Below are 9,745 nucleotides of genomic sequence, written 5' to 3' on the forward strand. Positions count from 1 at the left end.
CTTGCTGGACTGGGTATTGCACCTGTAATGAAGAATGAAATATGAGTTTAAATATATTGATGTACCATATTTTATAAAACTGGTCAGAAAGTTTATTTTTTATGCCACACAAAATTTGAACTTCACCTTAACCCTCTGCGTTATTACCATCTGGTTTCAATTATCCAAAAGGCACTGATTTCAGACACAGAGATACTTTTTTTGTAGTACATATATGTTTTTACAATATACAACGTGTCCAGTTCAACCTAAACTTGAAAAATCCATAGTCGAAAGAGATAGTTGAAGGGAGAGATTGGCAGCATTTCTCAGATCATTAGAGCATGAAAGACTAAATTAGTTTAACAGATGATAAGTGAAGGGCACAGGATTAGTGTAATCAATGGGTCAGATAAAATTTTTCAATATTTATATATATATAAAAAAGAATAAGCCAATAGAAACTGTCCAGTATAATTCAATCCGCAAAAACACCAGCCTTGGTACAAGAGTTTTGTTTTATTTTTTTCTCACTATCTTTACCTCTTTTTATTTAAAGAAATATCCATGAAGCCTGTGTACACTGGCCCTGTGAACAACAGTCCAGCAGGTCTTAAGACAACTGATCACTCAATTACAAAGAGTACAGACATCCCACCTTATTTGTCACCATTCATTTTGATTTTCCTGCCCAGTTCCTAGTCTATTTGTGTGTGTAGGTATGAATATCATTTCTTATGCCACTGATCACCATGTTAGAATACAGGCTTACACTTGTGTAGTTTATTTATTCAATATTAAGGATCTGACCTTATTAGGCCTATCTGTGCTTTGTTAAATGGATGAAAATGGATGATAAATAAAACAAATACATTTATTTGTTCACAGAATGGAGGATATGTGAACGTTGGATCTGCTAGGAACCAGTATATACACACACACACACACACACACACACACACGCGTGTGTGTGTGTGTGTGTGTGTGTGTGTGTGTGTGTGTTCTTTAAGGAAAAATAATAATGCAACCCAGAATTGAGAAGATTCTCTGGGGCCCTCTGAATCCTCTTTTTCCCTGGACTCCACCTTGGACTATAAAGACTTAAACAGACGCTATTATAATTTCTAGTAATTCAAGGCCAAATTATCTTGGTAAGCATATGCCTCCTCATACACTGTTTATCTAAGACAATGACTACATTCATAGCAGCATTATTCTTAACAGCCAGACCCTGGAAAGAGCCTAGATTCCCCTCAACTGAAGAATGGATAAAGAAAATGTGGTACAATCACACAATGACATCATGAAATTTGCAGGCAAATGGATGGAACTAGACAATATCATTCTGAGTGATGTAACCCAACTCAGAAAGACAAACATGATATGTACTCTCTCCTAAGTGAATACTAGATGTAAAACAAAGGATAACTGGACTACAATCCATAGCTCTAGAGAAGCTAGCTAATAAGGAAGATCCTAAGAGGGATGCATGGATTGCCCTGGAAAGGGGAAATAAATGAGAGTTCCATGAGTAAAATGGGGGTGAGGGGTGGGCAATGGAAGATAAGGGATGGAGGATGAGAACATAAGAGAATGGGATGGTTGAGCTGGAACATGGATGGAGTGGGGGAGCAATAAAAGACATACCTTGAGGCAGACATCATAGGGATAGGGAGAAACCTGGTGCTAGGAACGTTCCCAGAAATCCACAAGGATGATACCAGCTAGGACTACTAACAGTAGTGGAGAGGGTGTCTGAGCTGTCTTACCCCAATAATCAACTCAGTGAATACCCTGACATTATAGAGCCTTCATCTAGTAGTTGATGGAAGCAGATGTAGAGATCTACAGCTAAGCTCCAGGCAGAGCTCCAGGACTCCAGTCAAAGACAGGAAAGAGGGATTCTATTCAAGAGCATCAAGATCATGATGGGGAAACCTACATAAACAACCAAACCAAGCTAGTGGGTACTCCTGAACTTTAGACCAACAGCTGTAGGAGCCTCCTTAGGACCGGACTAGGCTCTGCATAAAGAAGACAATTGTATAGCTTGATCTGCTTAAGGGGTCCCCTGGCAGTAGGATTAGCATCCATCCCTGGAGCATGAACTGGCTTTTTGGAGCATATTAACTATGGTGGGACACCTTTCACAGTTTTGCTGCAGGGGAGATGGCCTTGGATCTGCCTCCATTGAATGTACCAGGCTCTGCTGACTCCCATGGGAGGCCTTACCTTTCTGGAGAAGGGAATGGGAGGTGGATTGACAGGGGAAGGCTAGGGGAGAGGGCTGGAGGAGGATGTGTGATTGGTATCAAAAGTGAAAAAAAAAAGAAAACTAAATGAAAGGTTTCTAGGATTTTCTGTTGATCCCCCCTCAGTCTGAGAGATAGGAATCACTCTGATAGTTCCAGTTAACAAAGCCAGCTGTGTTTCACACAGAACAACCGTCCTCCGGCTACTCTTGTCATTGTTCTGATGTTCCCGAGACCTCCTCACATCCTACCTTTGAGTGCACACCCATCTCTGTAATAGAGGAAGATGTTAGAAGTAGAGAACAGAGAAGTCGATGCTGGACTCTTTCCCTGTATGAAGAAAATGTTAATATCTGATGTTGATGCTCTCTCTAGGATCTGGCTTTGATTTTGACAGTAATTAAAATAAAGACTTTCATAGTTTCTGGCAATCTTAATATGCCATATGGACATAGGAAAAGAAATACAATAAGGATTTTGGGTAATTAAACTTAGGATTTCCCTCTTTAAAAAAAAGAGAGAGAGAATATATATGAAGATGGCCGTAGGAGAGAGCTGCAGAGCAATCTGGGCCCTCCCAGGTCATTTGCTATAAGCAGCTTATGATCTTGTTTCTCATAAGACAAAAGAAGCAAGAATCCTCAATTTTTTTTTTCTTTTTCATGCCCATTAAAACAAGCCATCCTACCAATTTTCTTTCAAAAAATGGTTAATTATTACAAAAATAATCATTGTAAAGAATTAAAATTCTAAGCTTCATAAAATAGAAAATGTCTGGTTTTAGTGATATAGTGAAAGTGAGAAACAATTCTTATCCTGTACAGGAGATAACATTATCATGAAAGTGGTGATCACAGGAAGAAGCACATCTATTGTGCTCCAGCTGTGCTGACCCTTCGGTTTCCCCAAGTTCTGGAAACTCTCGATTGCATAATCTGTGGTAGGGAGACTGCATTCATGCTCTTCCCTGAAGTTTAAAAAAATTAGAAGCTTAAATGTTACCAGTTTAACCAAGACAGAAAAATACATTAAAATAAGTGTTTAGCATTAAGTCTATACCTATAATCAGTACCCATGGAATCAAATTTATAAGATATATTTCTTTCTTTCTTTTTTTTTGTTTTTTTTGAGAAAGATATATTTCACATGAAATACTTTTAAATAAATAAATGGTATTGAAATATTAAATTACTTACCTTATATTTATCTCTCATAATAATCTTTTAGGATTACCATTTCTCCAGACTTTTGTGCTTCCTTAGAACATCTGGATGTCAGGTTGCTTAGCCTGATCCTAGAAGCATCCTTTGAAAGTAAACTGTGGTCAAAATATTTTTAACTGAAAAAACTATCAAACTACTGCTCTATATTATGCCAAATATGCACCGTTTAATAGCAGAGCATGACCAATAGTATAGCAAACATGTGTTATTCCTAACTAAGTAAATCTATTGAATGCTCATAATAGGGAATAGAATATAATTGGAATCTTAAGGCTGGGTGAGGTGATGGATTCTCAGTAAAAGGAACTGATTTAAGCCATAGCCTATAAAAACTGAAAAGGAATGCCACCATCCTGTATTCGCTTACCATCTGCCATGAAATTACATCCATCTATTTCAGGAGGAACAAAGCCAACAGATATAAATTTAAGTTCACCGAGAAGAGTTTGTGTTTACAGCAGTGCCCAGTGTGCTGGTATTGCTTAATAAATGTCAAATCTGATGGATAATATTCATTTAGATGTTACATGGCTGCTTTTACATTTCCCACTGCAAAGCTTTGAATTATAGACAGTGCAGTAAAATGTCTTTATTCTAATTTAATTTCACAATACCTAATTATGGAAGCTTACCATATTCAGTTTAAGTGTCTTAGGACTAAGAATCATTACTATTTGTGTTTTCAATTCAATTGCTCACAGACCAATAAACACTTATTGCAACCTCTCAGGAGCAAGCTGGATGATGCATGTGGCTCATGAATTACAACTCCTATCTTCAATAACATCCCAACCTAATGGAAGAAATAGATACAGATGTAATTAACTATAAACATATATATCATTTAATATATTATTTTGTGGGCACACATTTTGTGCATTTATCTACTTTGGATCAAATTCCATTTAATACATTGATTTTTCTCCTCATCTTTAAATTTAAAAGTTTTGTTTAACTCTATTTTGGCTATCTGTGCTTTACAATTCACCAAAAGCAGCATTATACTTTGAAACGAGTTTAGGAATATTAGATAAAGATTGTATTGATAAATGAGTACATAAATATAGTAATTTAAAATATGTAACATTGGCAACTATGCCTTTGGGAAAGTGCTTCATTCTATACTTTACAACCAAGGAAAGCTGAGTGAAGTAAACTTTAATCAATATTGAATAAAATTCCAAGTATAAGAAAATAAATGAATGAAATAATAAAAAGTAGCTCTTTTTATCTATGAACTTAAATTTTACACAAAATGCAAAAAAAAGAAAGAAAGAAATCAAAAACTCTAATAAGTGTTCTTATTTTACCATGCAGTACAGTCTGCTGGAGCAACATGCTTTCTCATTTAGAATGTATTGTTTTGTGGATTTTGCCCAACACTGTCTTTACATGGAGAGTTAATTAAGCAGAGAATGCTCCATAAAAGAAAAATATTCCTCTTTGTTAGGAATTTGAGGAAATAGTCTATTAAAGCCCAAGTGACATAAAATTATTTTTAATTACTCACAGGATTATTTTCTTTGTCTTCTAGAACATTCAATCAATTTTGTGACATTTTTTTTCTTCATTCAACTCTTAACCAGATGGAAGTCTAAATAAAGAACTACTCTATGAAACACTGATATTACCAGAATTTCTTAGAAGGCTACATAAACTTTTTTTAAGTAGAAAAAAATAAACTCAAAATACAGCCATTACTAACAACTGAGTCCCTCCAATTGTTCACTTTGCACTGTGTATTCCTACCACGAATATTCTGCATTTTTTTCTTTCAAAGACAATTGATTACTTTGGCAATTATAGACTACTGCTCACACAAAAGTTTGCCTGTGTCCCAGTCTTCCCATCTGTAGAGTAGGGTAATTGCAATGTCTCTTCTAGAGAGATGGAGAGAGAGCCATTAGTACAGAAAACATTCTTCAAGTTGAGTCTGGTGAAGGTACATGATTCATAAATCTTGGCTCCACGCAGTCTTTGCTTTCAGCTTAAATGGCAGTGTTCTTAAAAAAAATCAGTTCATAAAAAAATCATAAGGCTTGAAAAACCAGAAAAGAGGAATAATAATAGGAAGAGGAGGAGGAGGAAAAAGAAGAAGAAGAAGAAGAAGAAGAAGAAGAAGAAGAAGAAGAAGAAGAAGAAGAAGAAGAAGAAGAAGAAGAAGAAGAAGAAGACGGGGGAGAAGTAATTCATGAAAATGGAAGCTAATAATTTTGTCACAATGTCTTGTTTGTGCATTTGCAATCTGTATTTACCTAACTGATTAAGTCATTCATTCTTTAATGCATTCCAAAAGCCAGGCACTGGTGGCACTGGTGGAGCACAACTTTAATCTCAGCACTAGGGCAGCAAATGTGGCCAGCTTTAGGCCAGCCTGATCTACTACAGATTGAGTTCCAGGACAGCAGGGTTGTTTCATAGAGAAACACTTTCCAAAAGAAAAAAAAAATTCCTAAATATGATGTAATAGTTTGAATAAGAAATTCTTAATATCAATGGGTTCCTGGGAGTACAAAAGAAAACATGGAGTATATATCTGCATTAGTAAAGTAATTAATTTTATTTGAAATTAATTAATTTGAATCCAACTAAGAAATAAAATTTGCCAAATGTCACATTTTCAGGGATTTTGCAAATCCTAGTCTGTATATCATTCAATTATGATTTTTCAAACACATGTAAGGCAGTATTCCTTAATGTTTGATTTAAAATACTATATATATATATATATATACACACATATATGTCACAACAAATTCACCTCTAGTTTTCTATAAGTACATGAAATCAGACTGAAAATTTTACTAGAAGAAATTCTTCATTAGAAGTTATATTCTTTTTTATTTTAAAAAGTAGTAATATTCAGCATTTTAGTTTTCATTCATTTATTTCTGTGTTATTGTGTTTGAATATGATGGAGTTTGGAGGCTACAATCCATACATTTCTGGCTCTTCTGAAGTTTAGTAAATATATATCAAAATTATTAGACATCTGAATCAAGATTAATTGTAGCACAACTCCTAATTGTTCTTAATAGAAACCCAGAGCCAGATATCGGGTTAAATGCTGAATGATTAAGAGAGAAAAAGGAACAAGCAACAACCACTTCTCACCTCACCAACTCCTCAACTGAAAGGACTGAGATCCCTTCTCCTCCTGCCTTATATTCCTTTATCTACCCAGCCATATCAATTCCTGTCTCCACCTCCCTAATGCTGGTATTAAGGGCATGTGTGCCTCCCAAGTACAGGGAGCAAAGGTGTAAGATCCCCTGGGATTAAAGGTCTATGCCACCACTGCCAGGCCTCTATTGCTAACTAGTGGCTGGCTTTGCCTTCTGACCTTCAGGAAAGCTTTATTTGTTACAGCATACACAAAATATTACCATAATTAACAATAAAAGTAAAGTGGAACATTGGGGAAAATAGTGAATTTTTTCTTTGATATTTTTTTTCCTTTCATTTTATTTTACAATACCATTCAGTTCTACATATCAGCCATGGATTCCCTTCTTCTCACCCCTCCTGGCCCCTTCCCTTCTCCCCGCCCACCCCCCCATTCCCACTTCCTCCAGGGCAAAGCCTCCCCCGAGGACTGAGATCAACCTGGTAGACTCAGTCCAGGCAGATCCAGTCCCCTCCTCCCAGACTGAGCCCTGCATAAGACCCAGGTTTCAAACAGCCAGCACAGTACCCAGTCCCACTGCCTAGATGCCTCCCAAACAGATCAAGCCAATCAACTGTCTCACCTATTCAGAGGGCCTGATCCAGTTGGGGGCCCCTCAGCCTTTGGTTCAGAGTTCATGTGTTTCCATTCGTTTGGCTATTTGTCCCTGTGCTTTATCCAACCTTGGTTTCAACAATTCTCACTCATATAAACCCTCCTCTTTCTCGCTAATTAAACTCCCGGAGCTCCACCCAGGGCCTAGCCATGGATCTCTGCATCCAGGTCCCTCAGTCGTTGGATGGGGTTTCTGGCACGACTATTAGGGTGTTTGCCCATCCTATCACCAGAGCAGGTCAGTTCCGGCTGTCTCTCGACCATTGCCAGCAGTCTATTGTGGGGGTATCTTTGTGGATTTCTGTGGTCCTCTTCTAGCACTTTGTTTCTTCCTTTTCTCATGTGGTCTTCATTTACCATGGTCTCCTATTCCTTGTTCTCCCTCTCTGTTTTTCTTCGATGTTATTTCAATCATGAATGTTTTTCTATTATAATTCTGGTAACATGGGGCTTGAGGCATCTAAATGATAGTACTGAGTTTTTTCTCCATCATGAATTGGTCCATGTTAAAAAAAAAAAAAAAAAAAAAAAAAAAAAAAAAAAAAAGCAAGCATGTAGTCTTGAATTTGGATTAATCTATCATTTTCAGAAGATTTTGAGAAGATTTGGAAAATGGTATCCTGCTGGAAGAAATCAGTCATGAGGGTTGGTCTGAGCATTTATATCTGCACATCATTTCCAATTTACACTTTCTGCTTTATGCTGCAGGACAAGAATCTGAATTCTTAGCTGCCTGCTTTTGCTGCCATGTCTGACACTTGTTTTCATGCCACTTTTATGAGGTTCATGTATTGCTCTGGAACCAAGGGCCAAATTAAACCCTTTTCTAAGTTCACTTAGATATGATCTATTACCAAAGCAACAGCAAAGTCAATGATACACATTTATAAAATTTTACACCAGAATTCATTATCTGATATATATGAAGAGAAGTATGAAACCTAAAAGGGTTACCATATCATTTAAATGTATAGGACTTTTGTCCATATTAGTTGACATGTATAAACAAAATAAAAGGAGATATCCTAATGCTGGAACATATTATTGACACATTTTAGATTTTTTCCAAAATAATTAATTTTGTGTAATTGAATGTAAGTATGTTGGCTGAAGAGCATAACAATTCATATATATTCAGATTTCCTTTGGTATGAGTTTTTTTTTCAAATCTTCAAAGTCTAATGTTATCTTCAAAAGCTTTATGAGAACAATTTCACATTAAAAGTTTTACAGTTATGTGGTTGTTCTGTGTTTTGACTAGGCATTATCACATTGATTATATTCATAGGGTTTCTCCCCAATATTTGTTCTTTAATACAGTTGTAGATGACTGGACTGTGCAAAGGCAATACTGCACTGTTTACATTTATAGGGTTTCCCTCAATTATGTACTCTTTCATGCAATTGAAGACCACTATGATGAGCAAAGGCTTTCCCACACTGATTACATTCATAGGGTTTCTTTCTGGTATGTGTTCTTTCATGCCTTTGAAGAACACTGATTTTAGCAAAGGCTTTACCACATTGATTACATCCATAGGGTTTCTCTCAAGTATGTGTTCTTTAATGTACTTGAAGATGACTGGGCTTTGTAAAGGCTTTACCACATTGATTACATTCATAGGGTTTCTCTCTAGAATGTTTTCTTCTATAAAATTGAAGAACTTTCCAATGAGAAAATGCTTTGCCAATTTGATTATATCCATAAGTTTTTTTTATTTTACCAATATGTATAGTTTCATGCCTTTAAGATGACTGTGTTGTGCAAAGGTTTTACCACATTAATTATATTCTCCAGTATGTGGATTTCTCTCCAGTATGTGTTTTTTCATGCCTTTGAGGATGACTACATGCAAAGCTTTACCACACTCAATATATTCATGTGATTTCTCTGTAGGTTGACTTCTTTCATGCCTTCCATGTTTTTGAGAACTTTGGCAATGTTCTTCAACTTCAACATCTTCCCAATTGTAGCCTATAGCTGTGATGTTCATATAGGTCTCCAGCATCACATCTTTGTAGAGATACTTCTGTGAAAGATCCAGCAATGCCCAATCTTCCATATTGTGGTTTTCCAGGTTGGCCTTGCTCTCTGCTCAGCTCCCTGCAGCAACACTTGAGTTGCACAGCAAACAAAACTACTGGAGACAGATTCTCTTCAAAGCCAATCCTGAAGCTCGGAGCTGGAAGGATGCTGCAAAACTTTTTGACTGGCAGGTAGCCTGGAGAGCCTAATTGTCTAGTGGGGCCTGACTGACTACAGCATCACCCATATGGTTACACTATGCTTCTCCCTCTCTGTTCTTGATCCAGCTGGGATCTCACACAAGCTCTGTCTGAACCAAGTGCACTGATAAGACCAAGAACGAACCACAAGGAGATGGGCAGACATCAAGGAAGAAGTATATACAACAAAATGAAGAGCAATACAGCATCACCAGAACCTAGCTCGCCTCCAACATCTAGACCTGAACATCAAAAATTGGAAGAAGCAGAAGAAAACAGCCTTA

General features: G+C 36.7%; 1 non-coding gene across 1 annotated transcript; it reads left to right on the forward strand.

The window, feature by feature from the left end:
• Nucleotides 1-3,038: 3,038 nt before the first annotated feature.
• LOC114699037 lies at nt 3,039-3,201 on the forward strand. Its single transcript, XR_003735447.1, has one exon. It is a non-coding gene; the product is annotated as a U1 spliceosomal RNA (small nuclear RNA).
• The last annotated feature ends 6,544 nt before the right edge of the window (nt 3,202-9,745 follow it).

Source organism: Peromyscus leucopus, chromosome 14 (assembly GCF_004664715.2).
Source record: "Peromyscus leucopus breed LL Stock chromosome 14, UCI_PerLeu_2.1, whole genome shotgun sequence".
Lineage (NCBI taxonomy): Eukaryota > Metazoa > Chordata > Mammalia > Rodentia > Cricetidae > Peromyscus > Peromyscus leucopus.